Here is a 19,972-nt window from a genome sequence, read left to right as displayed (position 1 = left end):
ATTGCTTAATTTCTACAGAAAATTAAGACCAAAGAAAAACAGGTGCATATGAGTTTTTTTTTTAATATTGGACCACAGAATCACAAGTCCATACAGATGTGGGCCATATGAAAATTTTCTAATTACAATTAATGTCTGGTCCAAGCACTCATAACACTGGACCAATGGTTAGTCCCTATCAGGTAGAGAGGAAAGAATGTTGGATTTGAAAGTCAGACAATCTGAGTTTGAATCTAGGGTTTTTAATGTGACCTGGACAAGCTGCTCAGCTTCTCTGCACCTTAATTTCTTCTTTTTAATAGAACAGAGTTAGGCTGGATCATAGGTCCATAAGTTGAGAGATGGATGGGACCTTAGAGGCCACTGAATCCAATAAGTAAGGAATACTAAGGCACAGAAAATTAAGTTACTTATTCAGGATCACCTAGCCTGAAAGTATTAAAGGTAGGATTTAAATCTGTGTCTTCTTGCTCACAAATACAGTTCCTCACCCACTATGCCATTTCCTCATCCACTATCCTCATGCCTCAATGACTGAATGAATTCTAAAGTGCCTTCCAATTACAGATCTATGGTTCTAGGATCCTATGAATTACAGCCAGAGTTTTAACCATCTCGAGCAGGCTGCCCTGTGGGTTCAGAAGGGCTGCATTTGGCCTTCAGATCACATGTTGGATCTCTGGATTTTAGACCATTCTTTGAAAAATGCATTTCAATCTGCTTTTCTCACGCTAGTATAGACATAAGGATATATATACATATATATACACATACATACATACATATATATATATATGGGGGTTAACTCAATTGGGATTCCTGAGATCGTCTGCACCGGAAAGGCAAAGATTAAATTCCCTGATCTGTTATCTAGATCAACAGTCCTTAGGACCCACCAGAGTCATTTCCTGGTCCTCATACTGTGCCAAAAGAGGGGGGTAAAGATAGGTGAAAACAAAAATCGAACCTGAGAGGTTTTATCCTCTTTGCAGAACCAACAGACTGGTGAGCACTCCCATGCATGACGCATTAATGAAATACCATGGTTTGAACCTTGACCTGTAATCATTCCCAACACAGCTTTCAGTTTGAGAAGGCATTCTCAAATATATCAATTCTTCCCTTTCAGGAGCATTGCAAAACTGAGGGGGAGAGTGGATTTTGGTTCCCAGATTCTAGGAACTCAGAGTATTTTGTACTTTCCAAATTTCTCTTCCTCACTTGGGACATTTTAACTGAAATTCTCTCCTTTTTTTTCCATTTAACTAATGCTTTCCTCGCTTCTCCAGGAATCATGTTTTTCATGGACTGTGCCAAACCTGGCAGCAGGAGCTGCAGGCAGCAAACCCTACTTAGTCCTGCAATAACACACAAGGAAAAAGGATACTGACCATTGAAATGGCATTTATTTTTGTAACATCGCTTCCTCACTCCCCCAGATAATGTTTAAATTACTTCTTATTAAATCTTGGGGGGGGGACCTCAAATCTAATTTGGTTTGCACTATTTAGACTATTTGTTTATCTTTCATTCATTTCTTAACTTGGGAAATGAAATAAAGACTTGGCAGTTTCATTCGGGGTTGAAGAGTTTTCATCTTCTACTACCCACATACTGGGCTCCATGCTGTAACCTTTCATTCCTGAATACTTTGATTATTGAAATATAAAGGAAAGAGAAGACTTATGTTTCCTTCCAAATACTCATGGGTTTGAAAATGTACAGAAAAAATGCCCAAATAAAACATGCAAGAGATGGTTTCATGCACATGACTTAAGTGTTTGATATTATTAATGGTCCAATCCTTTCTGAGACTCATGGCGGCCAATATGACTCATAGGCAGCATGGAATACAGTTGAGAGAACAAGAGTCAAGAAAACTGTTCTATGTGACTTGGGGAAAGCCATTTCATCTCTCAGAGCCTCAGTTTACTCATCTGTAACATGAGGATTATGCTATTTGCACTACTCACCTCACAAAATATAATGCAAACTATCATTATTATGGAGGCAGCTATCATTAGTGGATAGAGAGCTTGCTTTGGAGCTAGAAGACCTGACCTAGTCACATACTGACTGTGTGAGCCTGAGAAAGTCATTTAACCTCTCATTGATCTAGGAAACTCTCCTAGACTGAACAGGAGCTTCTCTTACATGTAAGGAGATTTGTGCGGACTTAGGGAATTCCAAGGAAGAATGGGAAACTCCTTCACAGAAGTGTTCATTTTTATAATCAGTTATAGGGTATGTGAAGATTCTGGAAACTACAAAATATTGAAAAGGTTAGCAAGCTCCATGGCACAGTGGATGGGACATTGGCTTAATGGCAAGCAAATGTATCTATAAGTCTTAAATAATATATATATATATTATTTATATATGTAAATATATTAATATATGTAAATATATGAATAGCTGAAGTGGCTATAATTTTATCAGTCCAGATTCCTCTACCAATGCAGATGGAAACATCTGTGTCTTAGTGGAAATTCTAAGGAAACTGCCTGAGGCATATCAGGGCAATGTGGTATCAGGTCATGAATGAAATTGTTGGCCGTGAGTACCAGCTTGGATAGGAAGGAAGTCAAAATAAACTGGATGTAGAATTAGGGCAAATTAATATCAGTCTCAATGAAATTAAAGGATAAAAGTTGTGGACAGAGAAGGGAACTGCAGAGTTCAAGATCTTAGAGATGGCAACATTACAAGCAATGACAAGGTTCGAGGTATGGCCTTTCTTGTGGGTGGCAGAAGTGGAATGGAGGTGAAAGCCATTTGTGTTGAAGAAGGCAAGACACAGCAAAGGCAGGATGCTAACAAGATCATTAACATTGACACTGAAGATGAGGGCAAGTGTGCTGAGGACTGTGAGCCAAGTGATGAAATAATTAAGTCTTTGCTCAAATTATCTGTTCCTCCCAAATTGCTATCCGACCCTCCTGCCCAGTCTGTGTGAATCGTCCTTGCTTCCTCTTTCAAGGCTCAGTCAGGAGCTACCTCACCTCCCCAAGTGAAAGTGATGTTACCTTTCTCCTTTCATATAGCATTTTCCTCTAATTCTGACTTTTACTTTATATCTGTATCTCACTATTGTGCAGCATGGTAATGTGTGCACATGTCGTTGCTTCCATTAAATAGTAAACTTCTTGAGAATCATGTCTCCGTCAAGTCTATCTTTCTACAACCAGTACCCACCACAATATATCACACACAGTAGGTGTTTCATGTTTGTCAAACTGAATTGAGGAAAGTAGGAGACTACCCAGGAGATAGTAATAAGGATAAAAAGAGGGAAGCATCAGTAGGTAACATGGGATTGAAAAGAGAAGTTTGGGATGTGCTAACAATGATCTGAAAACTGCAATGAGGATCAGCACGGTCAAGAAGAAAGAGAACCAGCTCTGGACTTGGAGGCCCTGTGTTCACATCCTACATTTAACACTTAACTGTATGACCTTAGACAAGTTACTTGAGCTCTCTGGGTAACAATTTCGTTGTCTATAAAAATGAGAGTTTCATTCAAAGGCCTTTGAAGTCTTTCCCAGCTCTAGAACTACAATCTTATGATCAAGGATAGTGCTCACCCCTCTACCCTGCATAGTGAATCTGAAAAAAATGGAAGAAGGATTGGAGTCCATTGGACTTAAAGTCCATTGGAGAGGACTTTGAGGAGAACTACATCATTAGTAGGAGCAAGTTTCAGTAAAGATGAACATGTGGAAATGACAGGTGGTGTAAGGGAATTTGCTCATAATAAAATGGGTGCAATAAAAGTTTCTAGTCAAGAGATGGGCAGAAACGAATGAGTTTGGGGAGGTTATAAGTGAGATGTTCATGGATGAAAATACAAAATAAGACAAGAGAGGGAGGAACTTGTCCTTGGACGGTGACTAACAGTAACAGCAGTAAAGTCTTGGATGATAGAGTATCAATGAGTAGGTGACAGGGAAGGAAATGTGTGAGATTAAATCATCCCTGATGGCACAGACTGCAAAATAAAGAAGTCTCAAAGTTCCAAATGGAATCATATTTCCATGCACTGGAGCAACAGCCTCAACATTTCCCTAGGTGCCAAGCAGGATTGCTTCAGGTATGTTCATCTAGTATCTTCCACCTGCTAAGTTCCTGAAGGGTAAGAACCTGACATATTTATTTTCTATATCCCACAATACCTAGTATAGTGCTATACACAATGAAGGTTCCATTTAAAGCGTGTCAATTAGTTTATTAATGTCTCTAGGAAAGTCTAGTGGCTATAAGTAATGTCAACAATATGAATAAGCCAGGAAGATTTATATGAAAACCTCATGCAGATGTTCTGTGCAGTGGCACTCGTCCCTCACAAGAGTGTGACCCTCCGTCCAAATGTGCCTGGTGGTAGGTAGTGTGGATACTTTATCTGTAAAGTTGTGTGCTTTGTGCTGTTTGGGAGGAAAGAAGTTCCCTGAACCCATCCATTCTATGTAAAGGCAGAGTTCTCTTTCATATTCTTATTCATATAATATTTTATATGTACACTCAGAAATGTTTCAGCAATTATTTTTTAAAAACAAAAATTTTGTGGGAGGCTAGGTGGTGCAGTGAATGGAGCACTAGCCCTGAAGTCAGGAGAACCTGAGTTCAAATCCGGCCTCAGACACTTAACACAAAACACTAGCCATGTGACCTTGGGCAAGTCACTTAACCCCAATTGCCCTCTAAAAAGAAAAAAAAATGTTTGTTTCTTATGTACCAAATTTTGTAATTGTGTATTTAATTGTGTTATTTTGGCAAGTGAGCAATGATAGAAAACCAAACCCATCTAGCAACTTTGCATTAATTACATGTGTTGATAACATATTCTCAACATTGTACTGTTGGGGGCAGTTCCAATACCAGCACTCTAATGGGTAAGACTCTACACTAGGATGAAATGAGGAACTTGAACAATAAACAAAAGATTTACTTTGGCCCAATACAGCAAGGACATGAACAAGAAGACAGTTTCTCCTGGCTTCTCTGCACATGGCACTCCCCCCCTCCTTCATCTCCAAATGGAAACACATTTGGTCATCAGGGTAGGATATAATCAAAGACATAGTTGTCCCTCTAGCAAGTGGGAGGGACTCAGACTCCATGTGACTGGACTTTTAAGGAAGGGTTAAACCTTGACAAAGAGAAAGGTCAACTCTTCAAGTAAGTCAGGGCTAAAGAAGCTAATGGGGGCAGAAGGCATCTGAGTGATATGAGATGGGGAGGGGGGAGAACAAAACTGTCCATTAATTCCTCGGGGAAAAGAAAGCGCTTTTAATAACAGAAGAGTCTGTCTGCAAGAAGCCAATATAAGGAAAATAAAGGAAAATCTGCACTTGGTTTTTTTCTGGTAATCTGCAGTGGCAATGAGTATTATGAAACTGACACCTTCATTAAGTAAAATTAAGGCCACAGATTTGAAGGAGGGAAGTTCTGTGGAACCCACCTAGCAACTTCCTCTTGTTAAGTCAATTTCAGCTGGGCATGTGCACATGAACAGATTGGGTGTACATCAGTGATCTATTGGAAGAAGTTGTCAGATAATCAGTGGTAGGCATGTCAATAAGAACTCTATTCAGTGCCCTCACTGCACCATTCTGGCACTGGGCAAATGAGCTTTAAGAGAAGTTAACATGTCCTGTGATCCCTGTGTAGAAAGTAAAATACAGAAGTTGCCAGGTGTTGAAAAAATCAGACTGATTGCATCAAACTTTCTTTCACACATACCTTTTCCACAACTGCCTTGAATGTCTCTGTTAAAATGCAATTTTCAGCTTGAAAGCACTTGTTCCTACGGGGATTTAAGCTGAAAGTTTCAGATCTGTGGTTTTTGTTTGCTTGTTTGTTTGTTTTCCTCCTATAATTAAGGGAGAAGTGCAAAAAAAGGGGAAAGGAAACATCTGTGCCCTCCTCTATCTGTACCTCCTGACCTGTTCCTCATTACTTAACCACTAACCAAGCTATTATCCAGCTAGTGAGTACCTGGGAGGCATCTGGAAGAAAATAGCAATGATCTCTGAGAAGTCTAGACCTGGCTTGGGGGATTATCCTCTTTTCTCCATCTGTCCTACAGGCAGCTTGCTTTTTAATCTTACTGCTTTAAGGACCTGGGCAAAAGAAATGCTTCAAGATTGCTTCTATTATGTGACATTTGCTTAGATTTGAGAGTTAAAAGCAGAATTATTGGAATTAAAGTAAAGTAGATGGACATAAATAACGACATCCTGGCAAACACTGACAGTCAGAGTCCAGTGAATAGTCCAGTATTGCCCAGCATTGAACATTACATTAGGTTAGGAAGGAATCCATTCTAGGATCAATCATTGAATTTCACCTGTCTTAGCAATGGAAGAAACCTCAAGTGACCTCGAGGTCCTGTCCCCTGCCTTCAGGCAGGTAAGATACTTTATACATACACACACATATGTATGTATATGTGTGTATAAGGAAGCCTAGCCTTCCCCTGATTTTCCTTATGTTAGTTTCTTGTAGAAAGGATCTTCTGTTATTAAAATAGTTTTCTTTGCCCTAAAGGAATGAATGGATAGTTTTATTCTCCCCTCCTCCCCATCTCCTATCACTCAGATACCTACTTTACAGATGAACTGACTGAGCTCTAAAGAGAGTGTGTCTTGCCCAAGGTCACTCAGCTAGTAAGTGGAGAAGAGACTAGATTCTGCTTCTCCTGGTTCTAGTACCATATTTTTCTACTCTACTAAACCACTCCTTGTCGGGGATCACTTCCTTACTTGATCTAGCAAAGATTATTTCCATGCTTGATCTCGTATTATAGAGATACTAGGCTAGCGCTTCAAGGACTAGTTTCTTTCTGGAGAAGAGCATGTAAGACTGATGTAATATTAGAATCTTTCTCAGCTGAAATGAGGCCAGAGATGTGGCTTGGGATGTCATCACTTTACTTATGGATTTATCATACTTCATTCTTGCAATCTTGTAGCAATTTACCCCAGAGGAAAAAGATTAAATGGATGCATCAAATTTTCACCAGTCTTTCCCTTAAAGAAAAACAGCAATGTTCCAGGAGTAAGAAATAGGACCAATGGGTAGAATGTGATAACCACCAAGCACCAACACTGAGTTAAGGGCTCCATGATGAACCCCATACAGAAAGGTACACTGGCAAAAGTGCTGGATTTGGACTTAGAAGATCTGGTTCGAATGCCAGTTCTAATATTTAGTAGCAACGTCATTTGGGCAAATCACAACTACCCTGAAACTGAGCTTCTACATCGGTAAAACAAGGATAATAATATTTTCACTGCCTATGTCAGTGGAATGTTCCAATAAAATGACTTTCATAGAGGGGTGGCTAGGTGATGCAGTAAATAGAACACCGGCCCTGGAGTCAGGAGGACCTGAGTTTAAATCAGGAGAACCTGAGTTCAAATCCGTCCTTAGACACTTAACACAAATACTAGCCGTCTGACCTTAGGCAAGTCACTTAACCCCAATTGCCCTCCAAAAAGAAAAAAAAAGTAAAAAAAAGAAATTACTTTCATAGAATCTCAGAATTGGGACATCAGAGGACAACTAGCCCAATCCACACCTAAAAAACAATTCCCTCCTACCACATGGCCATCCAACCTTTGCTTACAGGTCTTCTGTAACAGAGAGTCCATTTCATCCTATTCCACTCATTCATTTTGGGATAGCTCTAATTATTTCCTTTCCTTTACATAAAACCTAAATTTTGTTCTATACAAATTACCATTGTTCCTAGATCTTGCCCTCTTGAGCCCCCCCCCAACCTAAATGGTCTAATGCCTTTTCATGCAATGCCCTTTCAAATATTTAAAGATAGCTAAGATGTTCCTCCAGTGATTTATCAACTCCTTACTGAAGATCACCAACATGGCATTATCTTGAGTTCCATTATCATCCTGGTTAGTCTCTTCTAGATGATTTCCAGTTTTAAATAGCCTCCTAAACTATAACATCCTAAACTGAGCATAATACATTTAGGTCTGGATTAGTGCAAATAATGAATCCCCTAAAGTAGTCACAAAATTCAAATTCTCCCTACATCATTTCATTGGCTAAAACCAATTACCATTTTTTACACAATTGTGACTTCACATACTGCAAATTCAAATACATGCCACCCCTTCAGATGATTTGTAATTCTCCCTAATTGGGATCTAACTGTACTCCAACTGTAATCTGACCAAGGCAGAGTATAATAGGGCCATCAGTTCCCTAATTCTGGAGACTAGACCTCTCAATGCAGCCCATGATCAAATTAGCCTTTTTGGCTAAATTTAAAGTAATGTTCTTGCCTGTCAAAACCTTTTGGAATTCTGATTCTGACTTATCCAATATGTTACCTATTCCTCCAGGCTTTGAGACATCTTCAATTTTGATCATCATGATATCTTGATCCAAGTCACTGATAAAAATGTTAAACAGACCAAGGCCAAACACAAATCCCTGAGACATTCCAATGGAGACCACTTTCCAAGTTGAAAATGAACCATAAACAATTATTCTTTGGGTCTGGCCTCTCAAATAGTTCTGAAATGGCTTAATATCATCTAAATGCACATATCTTTAACCTGTCCACAAAAAATAGCGTGAAAGATTTTGTCAAATGCTTTGCTGAAATATGGGTAGACTATATTTATAGTATTCTTCTGATCTACTACTTAGTGAACTTGTCAAACAAGGAAATAAGATGTTTCTGACCCTACTTGTTATTTTTAAACAAAGTTTTATTTTTAAATTATGAACTTAACACATATTAACTAACAAGAACATTTCAATAATATAAAAGAGAATAAGAAGATTGTAAATGAAACTGTGGACCTCATTTACCTACAATTTCTAAGGAACATATTAAATTGAAAATTAATTACATAACTGCCATGTTTGTGTACCAATCAGAACTCGTTTTTTGTTTTTTTCTGTAAATTTGTATAGGTTTTGTTGAGATACCTCTAATCCATCACCTTTCTGCCAAGAAGTGGGGAGAATGCACAAAGTCCTGCCTTCTCTTGGTCAATGCATCAATCACAATTCTAGCATCTTTCAAAGTTGTCTTCCTTTAAACTATTGTGATCACCTTTCAAATTGTTCTCCTGATTTGGTTCATTTCATTCTGCTTCAACTGAATAAGTCTTCCTGCGTTTTTCTGAGTCTGTCATATTCGTCATTTTTAATGAAAAAAATTCTTCTGCAATCATATGCCACATTATTACACCATTTCCCAACTGAAGGACAGTCACTTTGTTCCCATTTTTTTTTACAATTAAAAATACTACTATTTGAGAATTTTGCCAGGAATTGAAATAAAACTTTAACTTATATTTGGCAGTCCCTATTCCCTTCCTTTTTTTGAAAATTGGGAAGTATTTTCCTTCTCTGGTCCTAAAATATCTCTCCTGCTCTCTACCATCTTTTAAAGAAAACTGACAAATGTATACAAAAAAGGTCCTTTCCCCAACAGAAAAGTGATCAAAGGACATGAACAGGCAGTTTTCATAGAAAGCAATCCAAACTATCAGTAAGCATATGAAAAGGAAAATGCTCCAAATCAGTAATAATTAGAGAAAATACAAGTTCAAGCAACTATGAGATTCTCCTCACACTCATAAGATTGGCAAAGCTAAAAAAAAAAGAAAAGAAAAGAATAGATGTCAGGGGAAGTTCCAGGAAAACAGACAAGCTAATGAGATGTTGATAGAGCTGTTAATTGGACCAGTGTTCTTGGAAAGCAATTTGGAGCTATGCCCCCAAAGTCCCTAAACTGTGTGTATTCTTCTACACAGTGATACCACTACAAAGCCTATGCCCCAAAGAGATGAAAGAAAGAGGGATATGGTCCACATGTGCAAACAATCTATAGTAGCTCTTTCCATAGTAGCAAAAAACTGGAAACTGAGGGTGTTCTTATCTCTTGGGTAACTTATAAACATATGGCAAGTGAATGTAATGGAATATTATCATGCCTTTAAAAATGGCTAAATGGACAGTTTCAGAAGAAACTTGGAAGATCCATATGAATAGATACAGAGTGAAGTGACTTGGACCAGGAGGGAGTCTTCCTCAATGCTAGTGCCTTTCCTCTAAGATTATCTCAGCATGTCATCTATTAGATTGTAAGCTCCTTGAGGGCCTGAGCTACTTATATCTTCCCGCTTACTCCCCTCCCCCCCCCATCTCCAGGTCTTAGCATAGCACCTGGCATGTAGTAGGTACTTAATAATGTAAGCAAACTCAACTTGACTTGAAACTTATCACAGACTTTCTTACTGCATACTTTCTAACCATCATACTCAAATCAGTTCTTTATTGGCTATTTTACTTCTGTCGTTTCCAGTCCAAAGAGCATTCTCTTTGGATGAGAAAATAGAAGCACAATTAGCATTCAGCAACTCTACCTCCTTTCCATAGTTAGTTATCATCCCTTCTTCCACTCTTCCATTGACTAATCCTATTCTTCTCCCCAATGTGGTTAAAACAACAAAACACCAGCAACTTTTCTATTGGCCTGGACTCTTATTGCCAATAACTCTTATTACTACTATTATTATAATAGCATTCTTATTGCTATTATCACGAGACTGTATCATGCCATGTGTTTATATTCATTCTCCTTTACCTGCCAATGTTTCCATCTTCTATTCTATATAGGATCTAATAGGATCCTCTATTCCAAGACTGCCTATACACACCATATTTAGTGACCATCATCCTCTCAGACAGTTAGGTGTTACAGTGAACAGAATGCCGGGCCTAAAGTGAGGAAGATTCATCACCCTGAGTTCAAATCTGGCCTCAGACTCTTACTACCTGTGTGACCTTTGGTGAGTCATTTAACCCTGTTTGCTTCAATTTCCTGTAAAATGAACTACAGAAGGAAATAGCAAACCATTCCAGTTTCCTTGCCAAGAAAACTTCAGATGGGATCCCTTAAGAGTCAGACACAACAGAATACAACTGAACAACAACAAATCTTTTCAAAAATCTGTTTTTTGAACCAATGGTTCTGCATTACATTCCTTAGGCATCTGCTCACCTTCCTTCTTATTCCTTCAGTTTTGTCCATGTAATTTTATTTCTAAGAGTTTCCCATATCTCGTGGGCCGAGTTTCCCCTTTAGAATTTTAGGCCAGGGAGCAGGGAGGGGAAGAAGGGGGAGAAAATTTAAAACTCAAAATCTTATAAAAGTGAATGTTGAAAACTAAAATAAATAAATATTTAGAATTTTAGGCCATAGGATCTGGTCCACAATTTTTCTGAACACTTTGGAATATGCTCTCCCAAACCTGGGGTACATGCCACATTATGCTTCACCTACCTCTCCTTTTTCTACTGCAAAGTCTAAGATAGAGCTGCCACTCCCCTTCCAAGGTTTCCTTAATCCCTGCCTAGGGATTCCTTACTAGAAGAGAATCAAATCCAAAATCAAGTTGCACTTTTTGGTTTCTTCAGCTTTTGAAAGACAAATTTCCATTAAGGGAACTGTTAGGCACTCTATAAGTACAAATTATTCTACTGTGACTCATAAGTCATCTTGCAGGACCCAATGCTGCTAGACTGGGACTTCCTAAAGAAAACTAACTTTAGGTGACAGACAATTTTGTGTATCTGTGTAGGTTCATTCCTTTCCTCTTCACTGAGGAGGGAAAAGGGAATTGAACCAGTCTGTAATGGGAGAGGTCATAGGTGGGGTATCTTAGAAATGTAGATAACAGAGAACTGGCCAAATAATGTGGCTTTACTTTTAAAAATGCGTATTAGACATCGAAGGTATTAGAAGTTTCTTAAACAATCATTGCCAAGTTAGATTAGGCCACTGAAGGAGGTAGTCTGACCCAACATTTTTGATGCTTCTAAGTAAGGATAGGGAGAAATAAATATTTTCATAGGTAGCCATAGTCATAGGAGAGGATGCTGGAGTTCAAGTCAGAAAGACCTCCATGCAAATCAAAACATCAAGTCAACAAGAAATTATTGAGTACTTACTATGTGTCATGCATTATATTAAACACTGGGGATAAAAATACGAGAAGAAGGAAGTGGAGGAGGAGGAGGAAAAAGGAGAAAAGCAAAGAAAAATGACAGCACTTGCTCCCACAGAGTTTACATTAAAATTCAAATCTTTCCTTAGATACTCACTAGCTCTGTGACCCTGGACAATCACTGAATCTCTTTATTCTTCAATTTCTTAATCTATCAAATTAGGAAGTTCAACTAGATGACACTTGAGGTCTCCTTCTAGCTCTATATTTAATATCCTATAATATTCATCCAAGAATATAAAGAGACAATCATAATTTTGATCCCTACATGTTTGCATTTAGTTGGGACCATGCTCATATGTTAAATGACTGAGTCACTCATATAGCTAAATAACTTATAAATAGCTGCAGAGGAAAGGACTTTATCAAAGCATAGCACTTTTGAAAAGACCCAAATAATAGGAAATAAGGATCCTCTTTTCCAAGACTGCATATACACACCATATTTGGTGACCATCACCCTCTCAGACAGGTAGATGTTACAATGGACAGAGTGCCGGGCCTAAAGTGAGGAAGATTCATCAACCTGAGTTCAAATCTGGCCTCAGACTCTTACTAGCTGTGTGACCCTTGGTGAATCACTTAACTCTGTTTGCTTCAGTTTCTTGTAAAATGAGCTACAGAAGTGTTATGGGAATGTGAATTTAAGATCTTCCCTGACCCTAGGCCCTTTGATAGGTTTAAGTGCACCTAGAGCCTTTGGATTTTGGCAATGCATTTTGATTGGGCAGTGGGTCAAGAGGGTTGTTACATTCTCTGAGCCAGGAGAAGGCTATATAAACCCTGATGTGAGGCTTTGTTTTGGGGCTCACTTTGAGAAGTGTTGTGTGATTTGACCAGACTAGACTCTGGGCAGCCATTGAGAGCCCCCCGGCTTTGAAAACCCAGATGTTGATGCTTCCCTCTCTGGTAACTGTTACTAGGTATGGATGTAATGGTCAGACAGTTGGAGGCCTGTCTGCTTGAAATGTTTCTCTGTCTTCTTATAACTTCTGCTTATAACTTCTGGCTGTATACTCTGAAGTTCAGGGTGCTGACTTTTCCCCCTGCACTAGGTAAATGATATGTTTGATTGATTAAAGCAAGATTGTTAACCCATTTTGAGTTGCTTTCCTTTAGAAAAGCAGATCTAAGACCCTGTGTTGGCAGCTACCCTGGGGATACTGGGGTGTTTGCTGTTACAAGAAGGAAATGGCAAACCATCCCAATATCCTTGCCAAGAAAACTTCAGATGGGATCACTGAAAGTCAGACATAACTGAATACAACTGAACAACAACAAATCAATCAACCTCATACAAAATTCAAATACCAGGAACAGAAAAGATGCTGAGTCAGAGGTTTTCAATTCTATTAGGTATTTTCAAGAACAGTAGGAAAGGGTCAATGTGAACATGCTCAATACTGAATGAATGCTTTCATTAGCAAGCATGTCAACAAGATAGCATGAGTATGTAGTGTCCCAGGGATGGGAGCCAATGACAAACAGACTTTCTCTTAGGTCACTTGATAATAGCATGATACATGTTCCTCAGGGAGTTTCCTCTCCCCCACTCCCATTCAATTCCTGGAGTACTATGGAAGCCCAAACCACTCAAAGTTCATGGTGACTGGGAGAGGCAGGTATAGGATTTAATCCAAGAAACTCAAATTTACAGCTTTAAAATAGTGGAGGAAGCTACTGCAGTACACATGTTTTATTTCATTTTATAACCGTTTTAATATAATCACTTTCCTTTGTAATCTTTATATAATTTATTTTATGCATTTAAAAACATTATTCTGAGAAGGAATCCTCAGGATTTACCAGACTGCCAAAAGGGACCTATAACACTAAAAAGGTTAAGAACACCTAAAATAAATAGAAACCTTAAAAAAATATCACAGTCACTTTTCAATGATCCCTCCCCTTTCACCTCCAATAAAATCTTCCTTTGTGGTAAAGAAATATAGTTGGGGAAAATCAGCAAGTTGGCCCTGTCTGACAATGCATGCTGCACCCACACCTATAGCCTATCACCTCTCTGCTGAGAGGAAGGAGGTATATCCCACCCAATGTCCTCTGGAGTCAAGATTGGTTATCGACTTCATCAGGGTTCTAATGTTTTGGAGTTTTGTTTTCCTTTGCATCATTTTACTTATAGTAAAAGCAGAACTTTTTGGTTCTTTAGTTTCATCTTTTTAAACAAAAACAAAAATCTTGTTTACTGGTTAGCGATAGATAGACAGCTAGGCGGCGTAGTAGATAGAGTGATGAAGTTGGAATCAGGAAGACTTGAGTTTAAACCTTGCCTTAAACACTTAACTAGCTATCTGATACTGAGGCAGTTAACCTCTCTCAACCTCAGTTTTCTCATCTTTAAAATGGGGTTGATAACAATATTATCTACCTCACATCAATGAAGTACATATATGTATATATATATATAAATTGTATTTATATATAAAATATTGTATGTTATATACCATATATAATATACATAGCTTTGCAAACCCTAAAGTACTATAAAAGTGCTAGCTATTATTATTATTGTTATCAGGGTAGCTAGGTGACTTAATAGATAGAGTGCTGGGCCGGGAACAGGAAGATCTGCATTCAAATCCCACCTCAGACACGTACTAGCTGTGCAACCCTGGACAAGTCAGTCACTTAACCTCTGTTTGCCTTAATCCACTAGAGAAAGAAATGGCAAATTATTCTGGTATCCATGGATATTATTGGCATACTATGAGCCACGAAGAATCAGACACAACTGAACAACAGCAACAACAAATTATCATTGTCACTCATTGAGCATGCTTCCATAACATCAACTGTGGTAATCCTCAAGTTCTTAGCCTTTCTGTGACATCAGATGGTTTTGGCAGGCTGGTGAAGGCTATGGCCCCTTTCTCAGAATAATAGAATTAAATGCATAAGATTACAAAAGAATTCAATTATATTAAAATAGGGTTATCAAAATACAGCGTGTCCCAAAAGTCTTAGTGCATTGTAAATCATTAACAGATTAAAACCACAATAAGACTTTTGGGAAACTCTATTTTTCTAAAACAAGTTCAAAGACCCCTTGGTTCGACGTGTCTACCTCTTCTTCTCTTCGCGGCAAAGTGCTCTCTGCCGTGGCAAAGTAAAATATCGGTCCTTTCTAGAACTTGTTTCAGTTTACATGTTACTAAATGCAAACTGACTTGCTTTTAGTTATACCTTTGTAGCTCTCCCCAGTTCATCTCCAGAATCTAGAGCCCCAGAGTCATTTGGATTCCACTTTGTAAGAAGCCAAGGTCCTATGAAGACTAGGTCCACATGGTAATCTCTTCCCATCCTTTCTTCCCAGCAGCATCTCCCCAAGCTAGCCCTTGAAGAAGAAAGCCCCTGTCTGAACTGGAGCAAACCCGTATTACATCTCAGAGTAGGATGGAGAGGAATCTGAACGACTTTGCAAAACTTACAAAATCCCAAACCTTTGGGCCAACAAAAGAAGAGGGGAAATCGTTCCACATCCTGTCGGGAGGAAATGAAAGGTATTGGGGGAGAGAAGAATGTGCTGCGTGGTGTGAAACTTTTCCTCAGATTCCTGGGGCTGAACATCTGCCCTCATTTTGTGCAGTGCTACCCTGCTTGAGTTGCAAACAAGTACCTCCAGCCTCAGAAGCAGCTTGTTCCAAACTGGAGCTGTCTCACTTGGCAGCTGTGGGAATACCAACAGGAAGCAAGGGACCCTGGAAGAAAGTGTGGGAGTACATCCTGTGGGGACAGATAAAGAGTCCGAGTAAGGCTATGGGAACCTCTTTCGAACAAACATGAGACATTAGAGTTTCCTGAGCCAAGGATCTGATTTGTGTTTTCAGGGACTCTGGGCATTTGTTATTTCTGTTTATTTGTTTTGCAAGTGAATTTGCATAAATGTAACCCAGCAAAGGAAGAGAGAGAGGGGGGCAAAATGCAAATTATTGCTTTCTTGAAGCTATTTTTCACAAGGGGCTCAGAAGATGCCATGTGATAGAACGTGGTCCTTTTTACGTAGAATTTATTACACGGGAACATTAAGCTGACTAAATCAGTAGCCTGACTCCCTCCTGTTCTAGGTAGTTCAGAGACATCCAACCAAGGAGCACCGGAGCCATCAGAGACTCTGCTCCTGCTTGACATCCACCTAAATTTCTTGTGTTGTCTTTGTACAGCAGAGACCATGATAATCTTTTAGAATATCATCCCAATTTTAGTATATATGCTATAAATTTAGTGCAACAAGCATTAAGTTCCTATAATACGTCAGGTACTGTTTTAGGAGCTGGGAATGACAAAGACAAACTGAAAAAATCTCTGTTCTCAAGGAGCTTAGGTGACAAAGTGGATAGAGTGCTGGGCCTGCAGTCAGGAAGACCTGAGTTCAAATCTGAATTCAGATACTTACTAGTTGCATGACCCTGTGCTAGTCACTTCACTCTGTTTGCCTCAGTTCCTCATCTGTGAAATAAGCTGGAGAAGGAAATGGCAAACCACTCCATCTTCACCAAGAAAACACCAAATGGAGTCACAAAGAGCTGGACATGACTAAAAAGACTGAACAACACTGAATAATTTACAGAGTATTTCTAGGGGGTGGGCATAAGTCTAATTTGAAGGGCAGTTTGTTAACAGTAGAAGATGGAGTGCAGGGGACACAATGGAATGATAAGGAAACAGAGGATCAAGGCTGAGACAGATGGGTGTGAGGTAACATCCTATAATTCAGAAACACAGGCATATGGAGTGGAGCCACAAGGTAGCAGACTGTCATTCCCTTCATAGTAGCAAGGTAATGTTGAGATACTGGAGAATTGTTCCATCATTTTGACTCTGGGTAATTTGCCCTCCGAATGCCAAGGTTGGTAGTCTTTTTATTCATCCGTTGAGATATCACTATGCCACTAACTATAATAGTAGCCTGAGACAATGGGCTTTGATTTCCACACATTAATTATAATTAGTATGTTTCCAAATTCTTTATGGAAAAAGATTACTCCCTTTGTGCATGGACTGTCTCTGTCATTTAATTCTAACAAGTGTCATCTTGCATGAAGAGAAATGGTAGCTTGGTATATTCCAAGACATTCTCTTGTATCAATAAAACAATTTAGAGCCACAGTCATAAAAAATATCCTCCCAGGATGGTGACTATGAATATGCCAGCATAGTTCTCAATCATTAAAGTATAACAGACTCTCCATATAGAAGACAGAAGCAAAACATTTATTCAGACACCAGAGAAACAAATTCTAACACCAGGAAACTGAATCCATCATAGTAACAAAGAAATTAATATTCCATAGTACAGCAGGAAGTCACATCATCCTTTAGCCTCCCCACAAACAAACACTCACAAGCCTAGCTCTCTCCTTGAGTGCATACTCTCCTCCCTCCAGCTCTAACTGCTCTGGCTCCCAGCTTCCTGTAGGCTCTGCCCCACCCTTCAGCAAGCTCCTCCCACCACAGGATCCATGTGATTACATTCAGTCTATTCGAGAGCAGGGGAGATCTTCAAATTCCCTTACACCTATTAAGGGGCAGGGAAGATCTTCAAATTACCATTTCCATTACAGCTACATAAATGTTTATTACCTATCCTTCTCAAATCTTAAAATTAATTCTGTTGAAGACATGCATCCCTTCTCTCTACCAGGGCAACATTTTCTATTCCTCAGGGTTTTCCCAAGAGCTCAGATGGAAACCAAGAAGTCTGCAGATATCATTTGAGGAAGGACCATTTTGGCTTGTACATGCTATGTCTTATCTCCATTTTGAGCCAGATAACACAAATATTTGTTATCCTTCTTTGCAGGATGTCTCCCTGGCCTCTCTCTTGTAATAATTTCATCCCCACCCCCACAAGTCCTTCAGACCTTTTCCAAGGTGGGTTTTTTTAGTTTCTTTCTCTGTGTGTGTGCATGCGCACATTCTGAAAGGATCAAAACAAGACATGATATTGAAGGACAGATTGTTCACTAGGGTGTATATAGCATGAAATTTTTCCATGTGCTCATCTCTTTTTTTAATGCAGCCTTTTTTTTGTTCACATTTTGATACTTGGTACCACAATCTCTTTCCTAAATCTAAAATGGCCCTCTGGGATCTTTCTCCTGTATGATTACAGAAAATGCACATCCCACTGGTATAACAGGTACAAAAAAAAAAGGTCACCATTCTATGGGTTTTAACTCATTCATAGAAGATGTTGGTTTCTATTATATTTTCTCTCAAAAACAAAAACTGATTGTCACCGTGTATATTAGCATTTTAAAAGCAAAGGGAAAATAAACTTCCCACAAATTATTAGTATCCAAAGCACAGCAGATTCAGTTAAAAATATCCTAAGCCTTAATGCAGATCATCTCTCAAAGCATCTTCTTGACCTCCCAAAGCTGATGGGAAATATTCTGAAGGTATTAATAGAATGCAGATGTTAGGGAATGCAGCTTAAAATTCTGCTAAATAAATGGCCCTCATGGGAGGCAGCTTCCAGTCTCCAGGGACATTCCTTAGAGGGCCCAGCTGATTGTCTCATATTGAAACAACATGTCCAAGATACATTCCAACTAAAAGAAAACGGAACAGGGGTACTCTGACCAAATATAAATCATGAGGCAAAAGGGCAACTTAGCTCCTTTAGTTCTTCCCCCCCCCCTTCTTCCCTAACCCCCCCCCCCCTCTCCTCCTCATCCCACCCCAACTCCCCCAAGGAAAACAGAGCATTGAGTAAGATTCTGCCAAACTCACTGACTCAGGCGCCAGCCACAGTCCCCAAGTGCTGTGCAGATGGCTGCTGGTTGGGGAGTTCACAGCTTTCAGCACAGGGGCCCTGGTGTTTTTACTTCAATGCAATTTGTTTCTGATCTTCAGTCAAGTCCTTACAACACTGGAATCCCCTAGGGAGTTTTGACTTTGACCTTATAACAATTAACACCACAGGCAAAGAAAAAAAAAAGATGAGAGAAATTCTAGGGATGTGAGGTGGGTGGGGGAAGGATTTGGTGAGGGGGATGTTACTTTTAAGATGATTTTCCATTAAAAAAAAAAAGATACTCATGTATTTAAAGTACCAACATAGAATAAAAGTCTTCTTTCAAAGATTCCAAGCCAGGTGAAACTCAGTAAACTATGTATTCAGAAAGGGACACCAAGTTAACTGAGGCTTTGGGCAGAAGAGTCTTCCATAGAAAGCTTTTTTTTTTTAAACTGGTGTCTGGCACAAGTCTTCAAACAGTACATTTCATAGTTCGGTTTGGTTATGAAAATGTACAGCCATGCAGTCCTGTGGTCAGACTAGTCATCGCCACTCAATCTTCTGGGGGAGAGGGCGCCTCTCCTGTCCCACTGCCTGGTCTCCTGGGTCTGACGTGCACTGCCTTGGCTCCCTCCCAGTTCTGTGGGACAGAACCAAAAGGGCAGTGGACATAAGACATAACCAAGCCTTGGGTCTGGCTGCCACTCCCACTGCTGGCTCGAGTCACTAGTGGCATAAGTGAGAGGTTGATAAGGGATCGACTCTAGGACAGATCCCTTGGGAGCTTCACACAGTCCTGTGGAAAACAAATGTACCCCTACAAATGAGGTCCAGGGGCTACTAAAGCCCATCCCCCAGAATGACCCCAGCCGCCTAACCCAAAGCCTTCTTAAAGGAGTCTGGTCACATGGCCTCCCAGGCTGCACAGGTCCCCCTATCTTAGCTAGACTCGTCATCGGCAGCTGCAGGGCATGTGACACAAAAGGAATGGAATGGATTTAATAAAGGATATCCCAAGAAACGTAACAGGCCAAGTCAGTGGGCTCCCAGATGGGTTATTTTACTTAGTTTAAATCCTTTTTTCCCCTTTCAACTTTCTTTATCTTTCCCCTAAAAAGATTTTCCCGATCCAGGGGCTTGGTCTGGGTATAAAGCA

At 39.5% G+C, this 19,972-nt stretch overlaps 1 long non-coding RNA gene across 1 annotated transcript in view; it reads right to left on the bottom strand.

The window, feature by feature from the left end:
• The window catches only part of LOC138170096 (uncharacterized), a 122,050-nt gene extending 102,977 nt beyond the window's left edge, over nt 1–19,073 (bottom strand). Inside the window, exon 1 of the long non-coding RNA XR_011170541.1 lies at nt 18,810–19,073. This is a non-coding gene — a long non-coding RNA (uncharacterized lncRNA). The remainder of the gene's footprint in view (nt 1–18,809) is intronic.
• Nucleotides 19,074–19,972: the final 899 nt, after the last annotated feature.

The sequence above is a fragment of the Petaurus breviceps genome, unplaced genomic scaffold (genome assembly GCF_028583685.1).
Source record: "Petaurus breviceps papuanus isolate PSGF00001 unplaced genomic scaffold, PetGlider_PUasm1.0 38, whole genome shotgun sequence".
Lineage (NCBI taxonomy): Eukaryota > Metazoa > Chordata > Mammalia > Diprotodontia > Petauridae > Petaurus > Petaurus breviceps.
Note: the sequence above shows the minus strand (reverse complement) of the source record. Positions and strands in the feature narration are given on the sequence as shown.